The following is a 27,997-nucleotide window of genomic DNA, read 5'->3' on the forward strand; positions in this document are numbered from 1 at the left end:
GAAGACATTGACTGAGCTATTCGAAAATAACAGTGACCATAGAAAATTGGCCCTGAAAGACAAACTTCGAAATATTAGGATGCAGAAAAATGATACTATTCCACAATATCTCTCTAGATTCACACAAGTTCGAGATGAGCTTGGAGGGGTTGGGGTGAATGTTGCAGAAGATGACCTGGTGAGCCTAACTCTTCTAGGCCTTCCAAAATCCTAGCATAACTACCAAGACTCCGTGAATGGAAGGGAAAAATTACCAAATTGAGAAAGGTTGTGGTCCGATTTGGTTTAAGAAGAGTTCAGGAGAAATACCAGAGAGGGAACATCATCCAAAGTAGAGGATGAAGATACTTTTTCCTTGGTTGGAAAGGGGAAGAAAGGAAAAGGGAAGAAGACCCAAAGCGAGCCTGAATCTAGCCAAAATAATGGTAAGAAGAAAGACTTGAACAAGATAAAATGTTTCCACTACCACGAATACGGACACTATGCAAAAAAATCGATACAAGAAGCCTTCAGCAGGAGCAAGAGGTGAAGCATTAGCTTCACAATTCAAATTAGACTTCACCCTAATAGCATGAATGGCCAACACTGATATGGGGAGTGTATGGTACCTTGATTCTGGTGCCTCATTCCGTTTGACAGGGTGCAAGGAGTTTTTCAATATCATAGAGGAGAAGGATCTCTATATGCATATTGAATTGGGGGATGATGGGAGGTCTAATGCTACAAGAATAGGTATCGTCACCTTTGAGAGGGAGAAATCCTCCCCTCTTGATCTCAAATATGTTATGTTTGTAGCTGGGCTGAAGAAGAACTTGATCTTTGTAGCATTACTAGAGGATAAAGGCTATGATGTTATTTTCAATAAAGGGAAAGCCTTTATGAGACACATAGCTACCGGGAAAGTGAAGCAGATTGGAGTTCGAGTCAAGAACCTATACAAACTTGAGGTGGGAGATTACACTACATTGAGTAGCAAGGCTGAAAGAGTGCAAAGTCGAGATATTGGAGAAATCTGACACAAGAGATTGGGTTATCTACACCATGGTGCTTTAAAAGCCATGCAACAAATTACCATTGGTCTCGCTTAAACTCCCTTGATCAGCAAGATGTCTACAAGGTTTGCACACTAGGGAAATATGTTAAATCCACTTTCCATGGTCGAGATAACAGAGCAAATGCAATCTTGGAGTGAGTCCATTATCATGTTTGTGGACCCTTTTATATAGTCTCCACAACAAAACATAAGTACTATGTTATTTGTACTAATGATTTCTCAAGAAAATCTTGGATCTTCTTCATGCGGAAGAAGGATGAAGTTTTCTCCAAATTTGTTGAATTCAAAGCATTGGTTGAAAACGAGATCGAGAAGAAAGTGAAGAGTCTCGTGAGCGGCAATGGAGGTGAATTTGTTTCGAATGCCTTCAAGGATTTTTGTACCAAAGAATGTATTCGAAGAGAACTAATAGCACCCCATAACCCACAGTAAAATGGGGTAGTTGAGAGGAAGAACATGAGAATAGTTGGAGTTGAAAGAGCTATTCTACATGATCAAGGGTTGTTATTGCATCTTTGGGAAAAAAGCATGTAACACAAAAGTTTACTTGCTTGCAGAACCCGAGTCCTCATAGAGTACTTGGTATGATCACACCAGAGGAAGCTTTCTCTGGGAGAAAGCCTGATGTGTCTCATTTCAAAATTTTTGGATCTTCAGTTTATTATCATGTCTCCAAGGATTCAAGGAGGAAACTTGAGCCTACAACAAAGTTGGGAGTTATTTTAGGATACACCGAAACTCCACATAATTACCGAGTGTATTTGCCTTCAATGAAGATGACAATTATGAGGAGAGATGTCAATTTTGATGAGGAAAAGGCTATGAGATGCTCTCTAGAATGAGAGCTAAGTATCCCATCGGAATAGGAGCTTCTAGCTTCAAAGGAGGAGCCTTAAGATGAGCTTCAGGAGGTTGTGGAGAAGGCATAAATGGAGGAGCATAGAGGAGGTCGAGTGGAGACACCCACTCAATCAGAAACATCCAGAGAAAGGAGAAAGAGAACCAGAGAAGCAGACATATTGATACAAGATGCACAGTAGCATGTGGGAGCTCCTACATCGCAGTGCAGGCATAAGAGGTCACCTAAGAGGTACACTTGTTACACGACTCTCATGATAGAGCTCATTGAGACAAAGCCTTCTTCATTTGAGGAAGTAATTTCTCAACTAGTATGGGTTGATGCCATGGTGTTAGAATATGAATTCATCATGAAGATCAATGTATGGGAGGTAGTGTCGAGACCATAAGGTAAATCAGTGGTTGGTTCCAGATGGATCTACAAAGTGAAGCATGCAGCTGATGGGAGCATCGAGAAGTACAAGGCCGGTTGTGGCTGAAGAATTTTCTCAAGTAAAGGGAGTTGACTATGAGGAAACATTTGCCCTTGTGGCAAGGTATTCCTCCATCAAATCAATTTTTGCATTATCTACATAAATGGGGTGGAAAATACACCAGATGGATGTGAATAATGCCTTTCTCAATGATGTTGTTGAGGAGGAAATTTACATAGAGAAGCTAGAAGGATTTGAGACATATGATCGGGAGTCACATGTGTACAGACTCAAGAGAGAATTATATGGTCTCAAATAGATGCCTCGAGCATGGTACACTCATATCGATAGTTATCTTAGTGGATTGGGCTTCACCAAAAGTGAAGCATATGTGAACCTCTATCACATTGTGGTAGATGGTAAGTTGCTTATTCTTGTTTTTTATGTTGATGATTTAATATTGACAGGTGATGAGTAGTTGATCCGCTCTTGCAAAGAGGATCTTACAAGGGAATTTGAGATGAAAGACATGGGCTTAATGCATTACTTCCTCGAGCTAGAAGTATGGCAAGGTGATGGTGAATTGTTTGTGTCTCAGGGGAAGTATGCCTTTGAAATACTTCAGAGATTTCACATGGAGAATTGTAAGCCTATGGACACACCTCTAGCTACAAACTGGAGGAAGGAGAATGCCACTTCAGGTGAAGAGGTTGATGCTACCATTTATAGGCAGCTTGTGGGGTCTTTGATGTATCTTGTGAACACAAGACCTGACATGTGCTATGCAGTAAACCAACTTAGTCAAGCTATGGTGAGGCCTACCAAGCTATATTGGAAGGAAACAAAGCATGTGTTACAGTACCTCAAAGGCACTACCGAGTATGGATTATGGTACAAGAGGATAGAGGGAGTGAAGCTCCAAGGCTTCACTGATGCAAATTGGGCAAGGACTTCATCAGACAGGAAAAGTACTTCAGGCACTATCTTCAATGTTGTGTCTGTAGTTATTTCCTGGTACAACAGGAAGTAGAGGTTTGTGGCGCTCAACTCAACAGAGGTGGAATACATGACTAAAATTCAAGCAACATGTGAGGCCATATGGATGAGGAAAATATGCGTGGGTCTTTTTAGTTAGGAGATGGATCTGACAATGATAAATTATGATAATCATACTTGCATTAAGCTCCCTAAGAATCCAACATTTCATGATAGGTCCAAGCACATTGATATCTGATATCATCATTTGCGGGACCGTGTGCAAAGGAGAATTATGTTGCTACAACACATTCCAACTTAGGAGTAAGATGTTGACATCTTGACAAAGGCATTGTCAAGAGGTAAATACTAATTCCACAAGTGCGGGATAGGGGTGGTGAAAAACCCCTTTCTTGCTAAGAGGGGGTGTTAGAAAATGTAGCAAGAAAGGCTCAAGTTGACTTTAGCCTTAGTCAAATTGAGTAAATTGATTTTCCACATTAGTACGAAAACTTGCAGGCAATTAACTAGTGTGACATGGCTCTTGTCACTCAGTTAGCTCAGTAAATTTGAGTTAGTGGGCTTGGAGTTCAGTCATGCATGAGAGAGAGAGAGAGAGAATATGCAAACATAGATAGAACTGAATTGGTTATATGCAGCAAAGATAATTAATAGATAATGAAACAACCTAGTAATTGTATATACACACACACACACACAAAGAGAGAGAGAGAGAGAGAGCATATGCAAACATAGATAGAATTGAAATTGGTTATATGCAAAAGAGATAATTAATGGATAATGAAACAACGTAGTAATTGTATCATTACATAATAAGGATTGATTCTTACACCATTCATTTATTTAGATTGCTTTATTTTGGCACTATAAATGGGTGTTGCCTATGCTGGTCAAATGCTAACTAGGAAATGGACAGAACACTTTAACATGTGTGCTACATAGGGATATTAATCTTATTATCTTTAATAGGCAATATGAAACTTATGCAAGTAGCACTGCCTCTCACCTCCCTGGTGTTGAATAAGTGCTTGCACCTAAGTTGTGGTTGGGAAATTTGAATGGTGAATAGCTAATTGTTGAAGTGTTGAGCCTCACATTTCATTGCAATAATGTATATCTTAATGTAATTGTCCACAGTGTTGGCCCTCAGTTTTGGTCTATTTTTGCTTAAGGAAACTTACTTAATCCTTATATTTTCCATCCATTTTCCATCACATCCATCACATCCATCACATCCATCTCATTTTGATGTATTTTATGCATATTCAACTATTTAATTTTAATTTTGCAATTTCTAGAAGTTTTCTATGAAAAATGAGTTTCAAGTGAAATTTTGGACAGTATAAGAAATTCCCGTAATAGCTATGTGGATGACATATTTGCAGGACACTTAGGCTCGAGCTGGATACATGAATGGAAAGCTTGGGAACTAGGACTGAACTAATTCGAATTGGTTCGGTCAAATAAAGCTTTATTAGGCCCGGTCAAGGCTAGTCAAACATGACTAGTCATCTAGAAAATCCCTAGGAAATAGGGAAGTTTTATGATTTCATGGGATTGTCCATATTTTTAGTGATGGATTGAATGGATTCGACTTGGATAGATGGATATGAATAGATATAGTTGTTAGAGAGACTTTAGATCAGTTTGTTTCATAATCTTCTATTTAAGCCAAAACTTTGAAGGCTTATGTATGTAATTTTTATATAACCTTATGCTGAGACATTTGAATATTGGAGATTAATTAGAAGAACTTGTTCTACTTTCATTTTGTTGTTCATTAGTGTGGATGAGTGCTTGAAGTTTCAACATTTGATAGCAGCCTCAAGTGTGCAAGGCAAGGGTGGAGAGCCTCCACTCCAAGCTAAGTACACTTCATTGTTAAACTAGCTTAATTTTCATGAATTAGTTGCTTTAGATTTGTTTACTTGTTTTGTTTCGGATTTGCTTATTTGAATTAATGTGTGATTATTGTTGAATGGATATTGGTTTAATTCTAATCTACATATGAAGGGACACACATGAATTTAAGTTAAATTCCCCTTCTATTTGATTTTGAACTAAAACTGAATTTCATTCTCATTTTCTTATTTGAAGTTATTTGTGCATTTCTGGTTTGAAGCAATGGTGATTATGATAGAGTAGAATCGTGAAGAAGGAAAATTTGGTCCTCCTTAGTTAGGAGCCTCTTCTTTTACATCTTCTGCATCATAAACCATTGTTAATTAGTGCTTTTAGATTTCTCTTCATCAAAGTAGTATTGTAGGGAAGGACAACCTAGTTCTCCTAAGTTAGGAGCCTCATCCCTCACATATTACATAAGTGAATTAGAAATTGTTAAAATAGGTTTATATTTGTAATATGTACTTCCTTAACTCTTCAAATTTTATCTTCTAAATCTTGGCTACATCTGATATCCATACACTATGGACTTGCCTCCAAGTTTTACAAACTCGATTGATAATGAATCATTGTCTTAATTTGTGTTAATAAATTAGCCCAACATTTTGGTGCCGTTTCCGGGGAGGCAATTATCAGCATAGTCAAATAGAAGATAAACAAAAACACTAAAAAATTGATTTAAAAAAAAATAGTTAAGATACATTTCTCTTAGTTATGTTTCTTTATGCCTAGAAATAGAGATCCTAAAAGTAGATTCCCAAAACAAAACCCCCAACAAAAAATAAAATAAAAAATAACTACAAAATCCATTTGCAAGACAAGATCTAAAAAAAATGATGTTAAAGAAATCATTTAGAGAAGGAGGGTATGCCACCACAAAACTATTCTCAAGTCCTTGTCCTCAATTTAGAATGCTCACTAGGGATGAATCTTCATGTCTAAGGATAGAAGAGCAACAAAACATCCATGAAGATGATCCATAGGAAGAGAATCTAGAACTTTCTTCTAGCTATCTTTGTGAGGAGGTGAATGAGTCATGGATCATATGCAATGAAGATCAAACATTAGAGCCAGAAATTGAAGAATTTCTAGCATGTATATCACAAGATCCCTTGTGCATACAAGATTTTGAACAAGTACCACAAGAAGAGTTTTGTGCTATGACAATTAATGAGAGCCAAGCAAACAAAGATCATCTTAAAACTTGGTTTCAACTAGTCATTAGCTCACAACACTACTCCATTTTTCAACATTCTTTCTCATCAAATATTTATGATCAGATAAATTTTCATGTCCAAACATTCATTAAAGTATATTTTTCAAATTTGGATATGAGTTTACTTATGATCTTGTTACGAAAATGGATGCATTGGAAATTCTCTTATACTTGAGAGAATGAATTATTTTTCTAAAATAGAATAGGATAGAATAGAATAAATAAACAAGTAGAATGAATTCACAATAAGACTTCCATAATAATTTTGTTTCAAACTCTCATGAATATCTCTTCAAATAGTGACTATTGGTCTAGTTAAAAATTAACAAGCAGGTCTATCAAACATGGCACTCCTTATAATTTTTACCATATCATTTTAAACCATTTTGAAAATCTGTTTATACTGGAGGTGGCCATATGAATTCATTTCAACGTGGCTTTGGAATCACTCTAATTGGATATAAAACGAATATTTTGTAAACAAAATACCGCTAGGAGGTCTAGGCTGGCCACCATTCCTCAAGGGGTAAATAAATGCATTTTGTTTGTATATCATCTTTGGACTTGTTTTCTAAGCAATGCTTGTAATGATTTACATATTTATTGGAAGAAGAGAGACTATACACCTCTCTTCCTCCATCATCTAATATTGTATTGCAGGCAAGTGCTAGGTTTTTGCAAGTCATAGGAAGAATGAAGGAGTGAACTCCATGGAAAAAGTACTTTACAAAGTCAATTTTAAATTCATATTTAAGAATATGAATACAAATGTTCAAGTCAAAGCAAAGTGAAAATTCACCTGATGTTGAGTTCATCCAATGAAACTCAAACTCTTGAAGCTTGTCTTTAGTTATTGACCAACAACACCAACAAACCCTACAACATGATCGAGATCGAGGCAAAAAGACATGAAGCTAATCATCAGAAGAAGAAGTCAAGTTTTTTTTACCATGAAAAGTCACATCAATTTCAAAAAAAGCCTTTCATAAGCCATATTGTTCATGATTTCATCCATAATCTATATTGTATGTTAAGCTCCCCATACATGCATGTTGAAGTCCGACTTACTATCTATCCATTTACTACTAAATCATGACTTCAATATAACCTATTTTCATAAGCTTTTCATACTTCCCTACTCCATTACACCCCACCTCCATCTAGAAAAGAAAAGAATAAAAAAAATAGAAAAAGATCAAAAATAATAAAGGAGTTTGGTTGTGAAAATCCAGGAAACTGGCACAACACAAACTCGAATTCATATCGGAAAACCAACTTGTTTGGCCAATATGAATTCTCTATTTTGTTTTACCATTTCTTCAGTTTGATTTTGTAGGAATCATCCTCCAGAATAAGCAAGACTTGGGGACAAGTCTCAGAATAAGCAAGGGGGAAGATTCGTAACAAAACTATGCAAATAGTTTGAGCAATGGTTTGATAAGGGACCTGAATTACATTACAGAAAAAACATGTATATATTGCATAAAAATGTACATGACAGAAGGGAGCTGAGTTATTATGAATCAATTGCAGAGGGACCTGAACGACATCGACAATCAATGGACCAGAATCAATGAAGGATACTAGAACAGAAGGCAGAAATAAATTCTATATTTCAATCTATCTAAGACATTTGATTAGAGGACATCATCCAATATTGTCAGGGAGTACAAGTATTGTGAGTGCAAAATTTTGCTCTTGCAAATTCGAAATTTTTAGAGCTTGTTAAAATTAAATTAGTACCTAAATGCATATTTTATATTCATTACATTACCCATTATTTTATACTCGTTATTCTATGTACATCCTACATTTATCCGATACCTAATTCTATGTAAATCCTATATTTAATTTCTACATTCCATATTCATTCCATAACCCTAACATTCCATAGCCCTAAGTATTTTTCCTTAAAGCAAAAGGGATCGAATGAGGATTTAATAAGTCGAAACCTGCACCACCATATAAAACATTAGTATTATGGAAATAATTTTAAACATGACCTAAATGGTCATTTTAAAATTAAAGAGATACATTGCAAAACATAAGGGATATGCGCATTATGAGATATATTGCAAAACATACAAAATCAAAATGATTTATGTATTAAACTTATCATAACGCATAAAAAGTAATACTATTGGCAATGTGGTAATACGATGGTGTAAGGTTATCATGGCAAAGCCCGATGGTAATATGATACGATGGTGTAAGGTTATTATAGCATGACCGGTGGTAACCCAATGAAAAAAATGATGAATGAATATCCGACGAAGGTGGAAGACAGGATAATAATTCATGCAATCGATGTAGCAACAAAGCAATACATATGACAGTCAAAGGTTAAGTCACGGCATGGTGAGATGGTATGCAGGAGGACGACCATGAATGGATTGGAGGACGGATACAAATGAATCAAACATAAGCTAAGGTAAATAGACAGAGATATAATAAGTAAACCTAAGCTATAATCATAATAAAAAATGAATGCAAATTTGTACATGACATTCTGGTCAGAGGACAACAAACAAAACGGTTAAAACATTTTTGAAACAACAGAAGATAAGCCTGTGCATTTAATAGAGAGAGCTCCGCCATTTTTGAAGCCAGAGACCTCAGAACCGTAAATTTTCTTTGCCATCATAGCCGTTTGAGGCTCAAGAAAGACGGTAGATGCCATTGGCATACAGTTGAAGGAAGTAAAAACGGTTTGACAGAGAAAACAAACTGAGGAAATGGAGGTAGAAATATAGCGCTGAGGAACTGGAGAGATAAGAAGGGTAAGCTGAGTAGATTGACGGAGGAAGTGGAGTCAGTTAGCAAGAATCTCGTGGAGAACAAAGGTAAGTAAAAAAATCTTATTCATTTCCTTAATGCAACGAATATTTTAGAGGAAATTTTCAGGGTTTTTTGCTGAGATATGGATTGCAGTCCGATTGCATAAAAGAACTTGATTTCTAAGAAGGCAGAGAAGGTGAATTTGAAAACAATTATTCAGATTTGTGAAAAATGTTCATTTCAATAATTTGATTTCAATTTAAGAGAGAGTTAATCATTCCCAGAATTGATTTTTGAGTTCTGAAAAGACAAAGTGTAAATCAATTTTGATTTCTAAAAGAGCAGTAAGTTCATATTTTTGAGGATTGGTTACATCTCTTTGTCAAGGGCATCAGAAAAGAGGTAAGATGGATACTGGAGAAGCATTTGAATAGAAAAATTGATTTCAAATTTAATGATCATGAAATTTTATTCAGTCCCAGAAATGCATTTCGATTTCTAAAAGCCACTATTTTTCGTTGCTTTTTCTAAGAAGAATAAAATGAATCTTGAAAAACGAAAACATGGGTTTTCTTCAGAATGAGCCTAATTATGCTCCTTGCGGACATTTCTCTCAAATTCATTTCTATTTGGAATATTTTTATGGTTCTTTCGACCCCTATTTTGCATAATACGTAGGTAAAACAGTGGCTAAATTGAAAGTGAATGCCTAGTCATAAAAAGGATTGGCAAAAGTTATTTTGTAGAGGAATTATACATGAGGAAAACCCCCTGCATAAGTGAAAGAAGCTTTGATTTGATCGATTGGTGTTTTCTCTACGACTGTTCGACATTGCAAGATTGGCTTCTTTTAGTGAGATGTGAGGGCAAAAGGATATTGGTTCCTTTAAGTGAAATTGTTGATATTGCTAATTTGAGAGGGACATGAATCCCGTGTTAGAATGTATTATAAAATTCAAGATTTATTTGTTATCTTCTTTGAAGCTGCTCATCCAGAATGATTTATTGGTGTTTTATCATCAGAGGAGGAATAGTGTAAAGTTTTTGTATTTGTATGTTGATGGTGAAACATAGCCCAATACTCTAGAATACATAGCCCAAGCCACAAGTTTGCCACTGATAGGTGAAGAATACTACAAAGGACAACATTTCAAAGAGAAATGATGAATTTTTATTTTTATTTTAGAAAAATAGAGAAAAGGGAAGGAGAAAAAGTACATGAAGGCATAGATATCCTTTTACAAGTAGCTCAAGAGAAAGCTTCATCTTCAAGGGTCAGAGCCATAGGTACATCAGCATGCCAGTCAGCATATAGAAGTAAAAGGTCAAAAGGAAGAAACAAGCATGAGGACATGCTTGAAGATCAGCAAGGGGGAGATGTTGGCCCTCAGTTTTGGTCTATTTTTGCTTAAGGAAACTTACTTAATCCTTATATTTTCCATCCATTTTCCATCACATCCATCTCATTTTGATGTATTTTATGCATATTCAGGTATTTAATTTTAATTTTGCAATTTCTAGAAGTTTTTATGAAAATTGAGTTTCAAGTGAAATTTTGGACAGAATCAGAAATTCCTGTAATAGCTATGTGGATGACATATTTGCAGGACACTTGGGCTCGAGTTGGATACATGAATGGAAAGCTTGGGAACTAGGATTGAACTAATTCCAATTGGTTCAGTCAAAACAAGCTTTATTAGGCCCGGTCAACGCTGGTCAAACATGACTAGTCATCTAGAAAATCCCTAAGAAATAGGGCAGTTTTATGATTTCAAGGGATTGTCCATATTTTTAGTGATGAATTGAATGGATTCGACTTGGATAGATGGATATGAATAGATATAGTTGTTAGAGAGACTTTAGATCAATTTGTTTCATGATCTTCTATTTAAGCCAAAACTTTGAAGGCTTATGTATGTAATTTTTAAATAACCTTATGCTGAGACATTTGAATATTGGATATTAATTAGAAGAACTTGTTCTACTTTCATTTTTTTGTTCATTAGTGTGGATGAGTGCTTGAAGTTTCAGCATTTGATAGTAGATTCGAGTGTGCAAGGCAAGGGTGGAGGGCCCCCACTCCAAGCTAAGTACACTTCATTGTTAAACTAACTTAATTTTCATGAGCTAGTTGCTTTAGATTTGTTTACTTGTTTTGTTTCGGATTTGCTTATTTGAATTAATGTGTGATGATTGTTGAATGGATATTGGTTTAATTCTAATCTACATATGAAGGGACACACAGGAATTTAAGTTAAATTCCACTTCTATTTGATCTTGAACTAAAACTGAATTTCATTCTCCTCTTCTTATTTGAAGTTATTTATGCATTTCTGGTTTGAAGCAATGGTGATTATGATAGAGTAGAATTGTGAAGAAGGACAATATGGTCCTCCTTAGTTAGGAGCCTCTTCTTTTACATCTTCTGTATCATAAACCATTGTTAATTAGTGCTCTTAGATTTCTCTTCATGAAAGTAGTATTGCAGGGAAGGACAACCTGGTTCTCCTAAGTTAGGAGCCTCATCCCTCACATATTATATAAGTGAATTAGAAATTGTTAAAATAGGTTTATATTTGTAATATGTACTTCCTTAACTCTTCAAATTTTATCTTCTAAAGCTTGGCTACATTTGATATCCATACACTGTGGACTTGCCTCCAAGTTTTACAAACCCGAATTGATAATGAATACTTGTGTTAATTTGTGTTAATAAATTAGCCCAACACACAAATCCATTAGGTACTCATTTGAAACTACACATACCAATAAAGGCTTTTAAACCTATCCTACGTGAAAGAACTTAAGCCATGAAGCAAACAAACATATCATCTTCACATGTCTGTTAGAAATTATATGTTGTTTGGCAACTATTTGTAGGCTGAATACATGGTTGGAGTACACATAAAATATCATATGATGTTGGGTAACTACTTGTTGGATATGGAATTTATGTGTGCATGAATTATGGGCATTACTGACCTTAGGAAGAAGGTTGCCACCAATAATCCACATCACTAAGATTTAAAGTTGGTTCTTTCCCATATTTTTCAGTAGCATGCCTTTGCATTAGGTCAGCTTGATCTTCCTATACAAATGACCCTTTCTGTGAATTCATGTTGTGTTTACTTAGATGATCTTCTTGATGGATGTGTTTTAAGAAGAGTAAAGGTTAATTAATTGACTTGAATATTGTTGTACATTAAAAGAGCACAAAGGTTTATATGTGTGTTGTGCCTGTAAACATAATGTTAATGTTTTGTTCACTTGGATTCACTTTCTGACAGATTTTAGCAAGAGGAGAGGTCAATTGAATTGAGGACCGTTGCAATGGATGAGCCTATGTTTGAGTAGAATGTCATTATTTTATAAGGTACTAGTGATGCCATAAGTTCAGATGGGAATTTTGGAATGCCAACAACTCAGTACTGTTGGGATTGGTCAAGGCTGGCATTATGAAATGAATGAAATTGTACTAAGTCTTTATATGAAGAAAACAACTATCAATTTGATTGAAAACAACTCATGATGTAAGTTACATCTACTTAGGGAGTGAGAGATGCGTATTACAAGAAAAGTATATATATCTAAACTATGTGTAGCTATAAAAAAATATAGAACAACACAAGTAGTGAGAGGAGTCAGCTAGTAATCACTACAGTAAACTTTATATATGCTACATGTCTCAAGGTCATTCCAAGATGGGATTTTTGGTTTCATATGAATGTTGGTTTCAGAGATGGACTCTAGAGTGCTTACAACACAAGAGACAATATTAATAGATTTGGGAGAAGGCCACGACCTTTGTCTCTGCTAATGACCTATCTCTAGAAGTGAAGTGGTACGATAACCATAATGGAATTTTGGATGACCCATTTGTGGATGTTGTGCACATTCCTCTACCCACCTAATTAAATCTTGAATGTGTTCTCAAGTCCGTCCAACCAAAGAAGTGTATCCTTATTTATATGCCCCTATCTTGTTTGTGCAAGAATTTGACATCATCTTTGAAGCTTGTAATATAAATGGTGTTCAACTTATGGATGGCTCCATGTGGATGCACCATCATAGAACTCGTTAAATTAAAGAACTACTTGGATATCGGGCCTATTTAGTATCCAATGAGCACTCAAATCCACTGCTGCAACATGAATTAATGAATGGTGTTAATATTCTCATAAAGTTGTTGATAAAAACTCTCACAGTCACAAATGCCCTCACCAAAGGCTTTTTCAATCTGAAAGATGGTGTCATACGATAAACATGATTGCATTTTTCCTTACCATACTATCATTTGATGCCTTCTGAGCTCTCTGTTGTAGTTGTCACCTATGATGTAATTACAAAGTATGATTATAGTGGCATATATTTATGGTGTTATATGCAATCTAAATGCTGAAAAATAAATACTTACCCCATTCTTATAACTGTACATGAGAGTTGAGTAACCTCGGAACCACCTCCGTTCGGTTAGAATGGTAAGGGGGTGTGTTACAAGTTAGTATATATTCAATTCACAGCTTGAAATAGGGAATCCAGAGAGCTCCAGCCTCCACCTACCAACCAAACAAGGGAGTCTAATGGTTCTTCACCTCCACCCTCAAATTATAAAAACACGATAGTTCCACCTAGTCTTGGGAATCCATAATCCCCTGCAAAAACCAAGATGACAAGCAATGGGGGATTCAAAATTCTCCTTACCAAGAGTCCAAGGAAATAGGTCTCCACCCCAACTGTTAAGGAAATCCAAAGAAAACCATCTCCACCCTTCACCCTAATGGGGAATCCAAAGATCATTGTCCCTCACCTAAAACAGATTTTTCCAGACCTCCACATGCTCAACTAAAATTTAATCGAGTACTTTGTCCTGTGGCAATGAAGAAATTGTCCTCTGCTTCCTCTGAGCTATTATGAATTGCTTCCTTCAAATTTCAAAAATACACCACCCCTTATAGCTCATATATGCCAATTTGTGTCACTCTCTACAAATGCTATATTCCTCCTACATGATCCATGATAGTTTTCCTTTTATGCATGTAGATGCTTTTATTGATTGCATGTATAGTGATGCCTTCTGTGTGATTTATGGTGTTTTTTTTCTATGCATGTTGATGCTCTTGTCAGTTTCTCATACATTGGTGCCTTATATGCATCACTCTAAAGATGTGTCCTTCAATTTCACACAGAGAGTCTCGTTTCCTATGAGTGCTCCATTCATATGTCCAGACCGTGGTTCTACTTTCCTTTTGCTTCTGCAATTCCTACCGTTACACACTCTCTATTGGTCCCCTACATGATTCACCCCGTCATTATTTTAGTGCCAACTTCCATGCTAATTTCCTCCATATTTCTCTCGACTATTTTTCTCGTCATCTTTTCTTCTCACGTCCTCCATTTTTTTTCTCCCTCTCCAACATGCACCTTTTTCTGTTCAAATTCTTCCCTCTTTCTGCACTGTGTCTTCTCAATTTTTTTTTCTTGTTTTTCCAAACTCTCCGAGGCCACCCAAATGGTGACACTCGTTTTTTTGTCCCAATGATTTTCCTCGCTTATTAATTTCTTGTTATAGTGGTTGGGCAAGTCACCACCACATAATCTTAGCCATGAATTGACTCTTCATTGTGTGGCCATGATTTCCTTAATTTTGTTGCACGAAGTATACTCTCTGTCCTTTGTTTCTCTACTAGTATTTATAAGGTTATTCCCTTTGGTGCATACCTGTTAGCCTCAATGACTATCATAAGCAAACCAAATAAAAAAAAAAACATCCTCCTAAGCTTTGGAATATGTATCCCAAGACCATATCTCTTTTCTTTTAATAAAAATAATTACATTATTTACAATACATGTAGAAATAACCAGGGGTTGTCACAAACCCCTCCCCCTTGGAGGAACATCTTCCTTGGTGTTCTATAGCCTTATACATAAACAAAAACATGCTTTGAAAACTAAACAAACCTGATATGAAGCTTTATATACACAACTCCGCACAACATTTACAAATTTATGTACATTTGTTTCAATTGGCAAAACAAAAATGATATGTTGCTCACATTTGATCAACCATTTCCCATGTGGCTTTTGTGGGCCTAAAATGTCTCCATTGCACTTTGACTTGCTTGATTGCTCAATTCTGGAGCATGGGACTCCTTCGGTCTAGAATGCAAAGAGGTTCCAATTGGAGTTCTCTCTCTGATTCCACCTGTAACACAGACCAATCAATTACATTATTAACATATTATACATATATTTTAAGTGGAGAAGCATGGAAAACATTACATATTTTCACCAATGGTGGTAAGGGCAGTCTATAGGCTAGTGGCCCTATTATTCCAAGTACTTTGAAGGGCCATAAGACCATGGTACCAGCTTGGCTCATGACCCAATCATCAAAGAATTCTTCTTGGGTATAATTCTCAAATAAACATGCTCTCCAATTTGGAATTCCTTGTGAACTTTATGTTGTTCAACATAGCTCTCTTTTATGTCCTTTTCCAATTTTAAATTTATTCTATTAGCTTGCATTTCCTATTCCATGTCCTTCAACATTTTAGGCCCAATGATGATGCTATTCACTGGGTCATTCCAACTGATAGGAGTGTTACAACTCCTGCCATATAAAGCTTCAAATGGTTTCATTTTCAATGATTCATGATACCTATTATTATATGCAAATTATACAAACGGAAGATACTATTCCCACCTGCTTGGCTGGTGCAATACATACACCCTCAACATATTTTCAACTATTATATTTGTTATTCTGGTTTTCCCATCAGTCTATGGATGGTATGCTTTGTTGAAATCCAACTATGTTCCCAAGCCTACAAATAATTCTCTCCAAAATTTTGAGGTAAATTTGGAATATCTATCTGAGATAATATTCTTGGGAACTCCATGCAATATCACAATCTCCTTGAGGAATATTTGAGCTATTTCACTTGCCGAGTTAGTAAACTTCACTACTACAAAGTGAGCCACTTTGCTCAATTTGTCCACCACAACCATGATTGCGTCAGGTTTCCTGGAAGTCCTTGGCAACCCTGTAATAAAGTCCACATATGTCACCTCCCATTTCCATTCTGAAATGGGAATAGGTTGTAGTAAATCAGTTGGGTACCTGCACTCAACTTTCACATGTTGGCACTCTATGCATTTAGAGATAAAATCAACCACCTTTCTTTGCAAATCAGGCCAAAAATAAAATTTCATGATGATTGTTAGAGTCTTTTGATAACTTAGGTGACAAAAGTGTGGTTTGGCATGAAATTCCTTCAAGATGAGCTTCTTCAAATTGTTGTTGTTTGGCACATAAATTTCTCTTTTGAACTTAACCAACCCCTTTTTGTAAGGCAATAATCATTGCCCTCTTTGCCTTCAGAACCTTATTGCAATTTCTATTTTAACTATTGTATCTATCATCTTGTTCCTTGTATTTTGAATCCTTCTTCAAGGTTGGTTCCGTAAGAGCTTATGGCTGATATGTGGTTTATTTGCAACATCTGGTTGAGTGCATCCACCATTATGTTTTCTTTTCCTTTAATTTACTTTATTTGAAATGTCAAACACGCTAAGTATGGCAACCATTTTGCCTACCTGGCATTCAATTTAGACTGATTGAATAAATACTTCAACCTTCTGAGATCAATAATCAAAATAAATCTTCTGTCAAGGAGGTAATGCCTCCACATTTTTAATGCTTGGATAATGGAAGCTAGATCCAAATCACGGGTTACATAATTTAGCTCGTGTTATTCAATATTCATGATTCATAATGAACCACCTGACCTTCCTGCATCAAGACTCCATCGAGTCCCCTCTTTGCAGGCATTTGTACAACTTGTTTGGGTCTGCAATGCTTAACACTGGTGCATTGGTGATCAACTATTTCAACTAATCAAGGCTTATTGTACATTTAGCTGCCCACTCAAACTTATTTCCCTTCTTTTGCAAAGTAGTGATTGGGTGGCCTATATTAGAGAAGTTTTTGATGAACCTCTTGTAGTAGCCTGCCAACCCCATGAATGAACTAGCCTCTCTCATGTTCTTTAAGTTTGGCCACTCCATGATAACCTTGACATTTTCTGGATCAAAACCTATCCCCTCTTTGGAGACAATGTGTTCCAAATAATGAATTTGAGATTGGAAGAAGTCACATTTACTGAGCTTTGCATAAAGATTATGTTTTCTCAGTAACTGAAGTACCACGACTAGGTGCTCTTCATGCTACTCCTTGGTCTTTGAATAGACCAATATGTCATCAACAAAGACTACCACAAATTTGTCTAGATAAGGACGCAATACACTGTTCATTAACACATAAAAGTGGCAAGGGCATTTGTAAGCCCAAATGGCACTACAACAAACTCATAATGCTGGTACCTCATTCCAAAGGTGTTCTTATGGATGTCTTTGTCCTTTATGTGCACTTGATGATATATTAATCTTAAATCAATATTGGAGAAGACTACAACACCCCTCGACTGATCAAATAGGTCATCAATCTGTGGCAAGGGATATATGTTATTAATAGTAACCCTATTCATTTGCCTGTAATCAATGTGTGATCTGAGCATGCCCTCCTTCTCCTTCACAAATAATACCGGTGCACCCCATGGTGACACAGTTGGCCTTATGTAGCCTTTATCCAACAGCTCCTTGAGTTGTAGCTTCAACTCAACCAATTCTTGATTTCTCACTCTATATGGAGTTTTTGATGCTGGAGTTTCTCCTAGAATTAATTCTATCGAAAAATCTACCTCTACCGGGGAGGCAACCCCAAGATTTCTTCAAAAAATACATCTGATAATTGTTTTAAAACAGGGTATCTCATCAGAACATCACCGTCTTCACTCCCTATGTTGTTATTAGCTTCAGCATTGTTAGAAATATGAACAACCAACAACATGCATCATTTTTTGTTGCTTCTTTTGGCTTGCATGGTTGAGATTAGTCTCACTAAGGTGGGTTTAAGTTTTCCTCGCAATATTCTTCTTTCCCTAGAATCATCAAAGCACTTAATTGAATTTTCAAAGCAGTCTACCTTGGTACAATGCATATACAACTAGTCCCTCCCTAACAATGCATGCTGCTCAACTCGAATGGACATGCTTTTAACGACTATTCCACTAGTTTTCTCATCCTTGTAGCTAATTGAACTAACTAGGATTCTTCGTGTTGACCTTTGGCCAATTGTACACTAACGTAACGTTGGAGCAATGTAGCTATATTTAGATATGGGATCAATCATAACGTAAAAAAATTGATTGTGAATCTTACCTTCCATCTCGATTATGGAATCCTAATGGTAAGTCTGTCTGTTGTCAGTGTTGCGTAGATCATCGACACGCTACGAGCTATATCTCCTATTGTGTGTGCTTCCTGCGCATGGTACAGTCGTGATCAAGTGTCCCTATGTTGTGGGAAATCTCTCTTGTGGTGGTTTTCTTCATATGTCCAACATTTCAATGGCTCTTTTGCCTCTCCTCGATTCTATCCTCTTATGGGCTATTTGGTATGATTTATATCTACTCCGTTGTTCCTTTACTGTGGCCATATGTGGCTAGCTAAGTTCTCATTTTCTTGTTTTCCCGTGGACCGCGTTTTCCAATTATTCTTGTGTCCCTTTTCCTTATATTACATGGCCCTTTTTGGCTTCGAGACTTTCTTGAATTCTAACCTATATTTTAACTAGTCATAAAAATGCTTCAACTTCCAGATTGTATCCTCTAGTGTCTTAGGTTCATCAAATTCAATTTGATGCTTGAAGGATTGTGGCAGCCCACTAACAAACCTTTGATTCTTCACCTTTTCTTCCTTGTGATAAGGGACATACCTCAGTAGTTCTAAGAACATAGTGACGTACTCCTCATCCAACATTTTTCCCATTCTAAGCTCGTAAAATTCCTTAGCTTTGTAGTCAAAATACCTCTATGATAGGTATTTGTTTCTGAAATATTTTTCAAATTCACCCTAGGAAAAATCCTCTTCTCTTATGCCTCTTACATTTTTTAGGTCGCCTTGCCTTTTAAACTGAAAGTAGCTACTTTCACTTTCATGTTCTCTAAATAGCCATGAATTCTGAAAAACTTTTTCATTCCCAGTAGCCAAGCTTTTGCATCCTTTAATTTCTTCATCTCAACATCAAAGATGGGAGACTTGGCCTTCTTAAATTCCTCTGGTACATGTTCTCTCTCCCTCCTTCCTCCATGATGATGATGATGATGTCTCATGTGGGTGTCCTCATACTGTTGCTCATGGGTGCGTGTTCCTCTCAAGATTGTTGAGTAGAGTACCTCCCTTTACTATATCTTCACTTGACATGCAATACCTCCTTCTAGATCTTCTCTCATCTACCATGTTTGTTTTCTCTTCCTGTCCCTATGACTAGCCCCCAACTCAAGTTGCCTCTACCTCTGTAAGTCTGAAAGACTTCGTAATATAATTGTATTTACTTTTGGTTGTCTCTCATGTGCTCTGACAAGCCTTTCATTGTTAGCCTTGCAACTCCTTATTTATGCCCTTAAGCTCCTCAAGGTGTCCATTAAGTTATAAGAGTCTAACACTCCTCTTTGTTCAATCGATCTTTCTTCTTTCCCATTTTGTGAGTTGTCAAGATTATACTCTACCATCACGTTGTTCATTCCTTTGTCCTCTTGTTGTCTTTTATGTCTTGTCATTAACGCACACAATTGTTAGATAAATCAAATAAAAATGCATAATAAAAGTGATCACCTTAACTTATTTTGGTGAAACCACTAGTATGAGCCCATCTGAAACAAGTGAATCAAAGTTAGTTCACACATAACAACATTAATCATGAGAATCAACACCACATATATCAATGTATGTACACATCACAATCAAACATAATTAGGTAACATATGACACCAATAACAAAGTAACCTATCAAACGAGAACTGAACTGAGTTCTCACTTTTTTACAGTTGCAAAAAATCATTCGATTTTCAAAAGTGTTGATTCAAAATACAATTTTTTTTAATATATTTTTGACATTCTTTTTTAAATGTTAGTGATTTTCATGTCAATTTTGAAAAGTGTTGATGCAACATCAATCCCTTTTTTGGGGACACTTTTTTTTTTTTTTTTTTTTTTTTTTTTTTTTTAAGTATGGATAATTTTTTTTAAATGTTGGTGATTTTCATGCAGCTTTTGAAAGTAGCATCAATGTTTTTTTAAGCATATTTTTAATACTTTAAATTTTCTTATGTCCTAAGGATGCATTTTTTTTTAATCATGACTAATTTTCAAGTTGTCTTATTCCTCTTCTTATTTTTTCGTCTGAAGATGTTTGTTTTTTAATGGGTTTCCATACTTATGTTTTTTGTTTTTCTTTGCAATTGTTTTTTATAATGATTTTTTTTAAAGTTTAAAATAATAATAAAATTAATATTTTGAAGTTAAGTTTTTGTTATATATTTATGTATCGCTAATAAATACTTCAATACACAAAATAATTGTCACTAAATAATAATAATTTTAAAGGAGTTGACTTTAGTTGACTTTTTGGACTTTCTGTCGGAATCTGGCGGAAAATTTTGAGGTGAAACCTTGATTTGTGTTATTTAAACGGGTTTTTTTTACTGTATATATGGATTCAGCACCCTAAAAAACCTCTAGGGCACTTCGATTGTGCAGGGGTTACCCATCAAGCTTGTGATTTCAATAAATTATTGTCGGATTTTAGAGAAATTAGACCGGAAAAACTTCCAAAAAGTCTCACTAAATACAACTCGAATTTTAAACACTCGATAAAAAACAATGGCTACATAATAGCTAGTACCAACAAAAATTTCATCAAAAAAATAAAACAACTAATAAATATTGTATTGTTGAGTTCCATCACCAAAAGTTAAGAAATATGATTAATTAATATTGTTTATGATGTTTTGCAGATTTTTGTGGTGTGCTTTTTGAGTTTTAGAATTCGGATATTCCACAGTTTTCATTTTTGTGTTGTCTACGTTTCGAGTCTAGAACAAAATTCATCCTCAGGACTGATTTACAAAGAAGTGAAGCCCTAGTTATAAATATGTTTCAAGGAAGACAACTGACTAGTTCAATTTTGTTAATTTAATTTTAATTATTTATTGTTTTCTATATTATTTTATCAGTTTCTCTATTATTTATTATGTTTGATAATGATATGTTGATGTATTATTATATTTTATGGTTATACTACTTATGTTATTAATATACTTTACCTTATGTTTTTTTTATTTGTGAGGTTGGTTTCTTTAATTTTGTTATTTTTATGAGAAGTGTTTTATATAAAAATTAATTTATTTGAAATTATATTTCAATTAATTTATCCTTGGTTTGTTTTGAATATATTCTAATTAAATTTTTATTAGTTTGTTTAATTATATGTAAGGAGTTTATTAATATTAAATATGTTTTAATTAAATTTAATGGTTAATTTAATATAGGGTGAAGTGTTTGAAATAAAGTCACTCTATATTGTTTAATATAAAGTTAATTATTGCCATTTAATTATATTCTAATTTAAATTAAATTACAATGGTTTATTCAATTAAGTGTTGAATTATTGCTATAATGCTTGTATTTCTTAGGTTTGTTTTTGATTATGCTATTGGTTAGCCATAAGGAATTTATTAAAATGAATCCTAATGTTGTTTTAAATTAGGGTTGATATATTGAAGAAAGATTAGAGAATCCATCGTGTTATTTATTTATACTTGGTTAATATTTCAATTTTTGCTATATTATAAGTGAGTTATTTTCTTATTTAATGTTTGATATTAAATTTTATTGAGGTTATGAGAGGGGACATGTTTCTCCTATGTTTAGGGTCAAAGAAGGGAGGTTTGATTAAACTCATGGTAGGGGTTATGAGAAGATGAAGATGAAAAGAGAGCTGAGAGGATAAAACTGAGGTAAGGGGTGAAGGGGACGGGAATGACAAAAAATGGTGAGGTTAATGTGAACCAGGGGGGCTTTCTATTCAATGGGTTTGAGAAGAGAGATCCAGTTTCTGCTAATTTCCAAGCCTCCATCTCTATTGAGGTTATGCGGATGTTTGATGATTTCAAGTGCCTCCCGAACTTTGCGTTTAAAATGATGTTTCTCGTTGGCAATGACCTTTGTGTCTTCGAGGCATATGTGGTGGTTCGTCTTACCTGCGTGCTTTGCTAAAGCTGAAGAATGCGTTCTCTCATTACGGATGTCTGCACCATGCTCTTTGAGCCTAATCTTTACCGACCTGCCTGTTTCTCCAATATAGTGTTCTCCGCAAGAGCAGTTGATCACGTACACACCTTTTTGTTGGAGGTGTTCCGAGCTGTCTTTGACTGATTTCATTCTTTGCTTAATAGTTGTCATGGGTTTGAATGAAGTTTTAATATCTTTCTTCATGAGAACTTTAGCTAGCTTGTCAGTGACTCCTCGAATATATGGAAGGTAGGCATTAGCAGTTTGAGGGTTATTAGATTGATCTTTTTTGCTTCTGGATCTGGCTTTACGGATGGCTTTGAAGATGTCTTTTTTATTGTATCCTAAGTTAGTAAATATTTTCCTTAAGTAAGTAATCTCTTCTTTAGTGTGTATCTCATCTGATATCCTACAGGCTCTAGTGAAGAGTGTTTGAAGGACTCCCATCTTTTGAGCTGGATGGTGATGTGAATCTGCATGAAGGTAGTTATAAGTATGCACCTTTTTTCTAAACACTTTGTGTCCTAGGGAACCATCCTTATTTCTTATGAGGAGGATATCCAGGAATGCGATGCAATCATTCTCCTCAACCTCCATTGTAAATTTGATGTCATCTGACATGCTATTGAGATGGTTTAAAAAGTTTTTAAGCTCCTCATCCCCATGAGGCCAATCTACACTAGTGTCGTCCACAAACCTAATCCAAAACTTAGGTTTTAATGGGAAGGTATCAAGAGCCTTCTTTTCAAAATTTTCCATAAAGAGATTGGCCATAATAGGAGAAAGAGGTGATCCCATAGCCACCCCTGAGGTTTGTTCAAAGATTCCCCCCTGGAAGATGAAGAAAGTGGAACGGAGACAGATTTCAGCTAATTTTGCAGTTTGGGGGTCTACTACTTCTTTTGCAACTTGGATAGCTTCATCTAAGGGAATCTTGGTGAAGAGTTTAACAACATCAAAGCTAACAATTTTATCACTTGGATCAAGTTTAGCATTTTTGATGAACTCGACATATTGGTTGGAGTCTTTGATGTAAGAGCTGGTTTTACCCACTATAGGTGCTAGAGTGCTGGCGACATACTTTGCTAATTCATAAGTAGGTGCTTCGATGGTATTGACTATGGGTCTGAAGGGGCCATCAGTTTTATGTATTTTGGGTGCCCCATAAATATGAGGGGTAATTTCGCTGTCAGGGGTGAGGCGCTTCTTCAGTTTCTCATCTAGATTGGCCTCTTTGATAGCTTTCTTGACAAGTCTTGGATTTTCGAGATTGGGTTTTTCTCAAGTTTCTTGTAACTACCACTGTTATACAGGTGGTCTTTCATTTTGTTTATGTATTCCACATGATCCATTACAACCATGGCGCCTCCCTTATCGGCCTTTAGAATGAAAATGTCCTTATTATCTCTTAGAATTTTTAAGGCTTTAAGTTGCTCCTGTTTTAGATTGCTTCTAGGTGGTCTGGCTTTTCTTAGAATGACGACACACTCTTGTCTAACTAGCTCTTTATCTGCATCGTTGAGAATTCTTATTCCTTCTTCAAGGCTGCATATAATTTCTTCCTTAGGGATTCTATTGGGGGCTAGGGAAAAACTGAGTCCCTTGTTGAGGACCTCAACTTCTTCATTTTTCAATTCATAAGATGAAATATTTATGACTTTTTTGTTAATAAAATAATGGGTTTCCATTGTTTTATTGTCTCTATTTCCTTCTAGGTTGTTTTTCATAATATTTGGTTTTATTATGTTATTATCTACTTTATTATTTATTTTATTATATCCTATTTTATTTATTTCATTAGTGTTTACATAATCATCTATATTATTATCTAAGTTCATGGTTTTATTGCCTATTTTGATGTTGCTCCTAACTAGTCTGGAATCTGTGTTAATCTTATTTGGACATAATATATTATGAATTTCATTTTCTATTACCTTCTCATTGTTTTTATTATTAATTAAGCTATTAAGCATCGATACCTGTTGGAGTCTTTCAACTCTATGTTTGACCGTGGATCACTTTTGTTTAGGCTGGTTTTGGACACGACATTCTGGTTGAGCATCGACATAGGATTTTCGTTGTTTTCTGTACCCGTATTGCTTGGCAGCAGCCTGCTGTTCTGGCTTCTAGGGCTACGTTGTATCAGCGTTTCTTCATACTCCGAGTTGGGCAGCGTAGGATTTGCGTTGATGGATTTCAACATTGTATTCCCTGCGTTGTTTGTTGTACCCGAGTTAGACAACATAGAATCTGCATTAAGTAGCGTGCCTCTATTCTTGGGTATTGGGTTAATCTCATTAAGGGTATCCTCTGCGCTGTTTGTTGTATCCGCATTGCTTGACCACAACTTGCTTTATCCGTTGGACATCGTATCTACTCCTTCGTGGCTAGCGGAATCTGGGTTAAGCTGCATGCTACATAGCACCGATCCCCTTCTGCATAAATATTTCCTTTCTGACTCTATACGGTGTACCTCCCTGTGTGTGTGCTGCCCTATGTTTGAATTACGTTTATATTAACATATATACACTTTTAAAATATGTTTATCTTTTATTATATATATTAATGTGTTTTAATTTTTATTAATATATAACTGTTTATAATTAAATTTATTAAAATATGTTTTTAATACAAGAATAAGTCATTTTAAATTGAAAATATGAAGAAGAGACTCTACTTTACAAAACCAAGACAAGGGCTACATAGTAGCTAGTACTTGCCACTTAGCTTAAATAAAGCTTAATTAAATTAAAACAAACAATAAAGACATAAAATTTCATCACAAAAATAAAACAACGAATAAAATATTGCATTGTTGAAAGCCACCACCTAATATTAAGAAATATGATTAACTAATATTATTTATATTAACATATATGCACTTTAATATATATGTGTGTGTTTTATTTTTTTATTCGTATATATATTTTTTATAATTAAAATTATTAAAATATGTTGAAAATAGAAATAATAGAAAAAAGGAAAAAAATAAAAATCATAAGGTTAAATAAAACAAAAAACAAAAAAAATAGTAACTAATTGAAATAGAAGTTACTAAACAACTCAATCAATCACATTACAAATAAATAATTTTTTATTTTTTTTGACAAGATCGGTTGCTATATATTGATTGAAAAAAGTGATAAGGCATGACGCCGTACATAGATTGCTTCGAGAGCACTACAAATCCAAGGATAGAGCATGAGGTTCCTATCCTTGAATTGGTTTCTGTAACTTCTGACTAATAAACAACTAGTACTACTATAAATCCGGACGTACTGATGACACAAAAGTTTGCATTTACAATACATAGTTAATCAATGGAAATATGACTGATATTTCTCGCTGTGGAGTCCTCTGGGTGCTGTTCTGCTTCCATTGGCTTTGCGCTTGAAGATGTTGATTTTTCTTTCTGCTTTGTTTCCATGATTTCCCTTAGAATTGCCAGTGATTCCTCAGCATGAATGCATCTATTGTTGAGCCCGTTGAACTGCTCCTGAAGTGAATGAACCCTGTGGAGAAACAAATTCATTTCTGTGCGGTATTTGGAGTGGAGAATTCTGAACTGTTCATCGAATTTTGCTTCCAGGCTTCGTATCTGCTCAGCGTGCCTAGCTTCCATATTTCGCACTTGATCTTCCAGAATTCGTTGTTGAGCTCTGACCTCATCAAATTCGGCCTGGAGGTCGCGGCAATGGAAGCATTGCTCAGAACGAGCCATCACAAATTGAGATTGGATTCTAAGAGGGACAGTTTCACTGTGATGGTCAGTTGACTCCTTCTGGCTGCAGGAGAAGAAGGGGAGGGGCCGGGTTATGATGCACGGGTTATCGACAGAGCTGTAAGAGATTGAAGATAAACAGAAGAACTTCGAACCCACCGATCTCACTTCCAAGGAAAAGGAGAGGTAATAAAGAAGGTTCTGATTGATAGCGCACAGAACAAAGAGGTATAAACTTGAAAATAGGGGGGATGAGCCGGATAGAGGCGAACTGAGGAGGCAGGATGGAAGGAAGGGGGACGGCCAGCAAGGGCGCAGTGAGAGAAGCAGAAAATGGTGAAGGAGGGGCACTAAAGCTCTTAGCTTCCCTCCGAAGCTATTCCTGTAAAAAACCACGAGATTGATTAGAGAAAAGATAGACAGAGCATAAAAAGCCGATACCAGAGCAGGGGATCTCCGTCGTGACTGATCCAGGGCGCCTTCTTCGTTCCCGCGGGGCTGCTCTTGATCATAGTGATGAATGACAATAATATGCCTTCCTGAGCCCGTATTTATGGATCGGGACCAACTGCAGCGGCCTGAATGCGTATCAAAGATCGGATCCTCTAAAATAATTAGATATTTTTCTATATCTCTAGGACGATTCACTGTGGCAGCAGGATCATTCTTCCGTCCTTCTCTGTGGTGATGATTTTTCCTCGGGATATCAATTGATCTGAGGATCGAATCCTGAGTGTGACTGCTTGAGCACTTCGAGCTATGCCCTGAGGCTGTTTTTGCCATACCCATCCCACGCTTGCTGGGATTGCGCGCCTGAGCGTTGTCAGTATCAACCTGCTTCATGGCAGAGGCTGGAAAAATGCTCTTTGACTGTGCCTCAATGCACCTTCCGATTGTCCGACTGCTTTATTTGCATGTTTATCCGCTTCCCTATTGTATGTGCGAAGGATGTGACAGAATCGGATTTTTTCAAAATGTTCGATGAGGAGGTTGATGCGTTGGATATGCTGTTGAAGACTACTGTTTGGGGATTTCCTGTAATGGTTCATGCAGCCAATGATTATAGAGGAGTCTCCTAGAACAAGTGCATTTCTGATTCCCCTGCTTTTTAATTGCAACAATCCTTGATACAGAGCAAGAGCCTCGGCGTTATTGTTTGTTTTTTCCCCTAAACTCCATTCGTAGTTGCCTATTTCTTCTCCTGATTCGTCTATGATAATACCTCCTGCGCCTGCTGGTCCTGGATTGGACTTGGAGGCTCCGTCAAAGAATAGGATTGGGCAGTTGTTGCTCAGTATCCATCTTTTGAATTCCTGAGATGGTAGCCTTATTTCCCAGTCTTTGGTCTTATGTTGAAGCTGCATGACATTTCTCTGAATGCTCTGGTGTTGGCCTGAGCTACCTAGGATATGCCTGATCATGAGCCTCTCTTCAATTGTATAATCAGTTGCTTTAATTGTTCCTGAACATTTGACAGCCATTGTCTCCTGCGCCAATAGATGAGCACTGCTACACGTTTTCCAGACATTGCCTTCTTTGTTTTGAAATATTTTCTTGTTTCTAGTGAGCCAGATTTTCCAAAGGAGGTTGTGGGGAATGATGTCCCAGATTCTTGTAACTATCTTGCTCCGTTTATCTTTCCAGGGGCAATTCCTTCTCCAATCTTGGATTGTCTCAGCAATGTTTTGCTGAGGCTGCCATGTTATGTTGCCCAGATTGGCCATGATGGTCCAGCATTTCTTCGCAAAGGCGCAATCAAGAAATAGATGGTGGATGGTTTCCTCCTCGGAGCAGCAGTTAGGACAGATTGAAGGTCCATATATCCCTCTCTTTCTCAGATTTTCCGAAGTGAGGATTCTGCCCTTAAG

The sequence above is a fragment of the Pinus tabuliformis genome, chromosome 9 (genome assembly GCF_031772625.1).
Source record: "Pinus tabuliformis cultivar Carrire ecotype Pingquan chromosome 9, CPIR1, whole genome shotgun sequence".
Lineage (NCBI taxonomy): Eukaryota > Viridiplantae > Streptophyta > Pinopsida > Pinales > Pinaceae > Pinus > Pinus tabuliformis.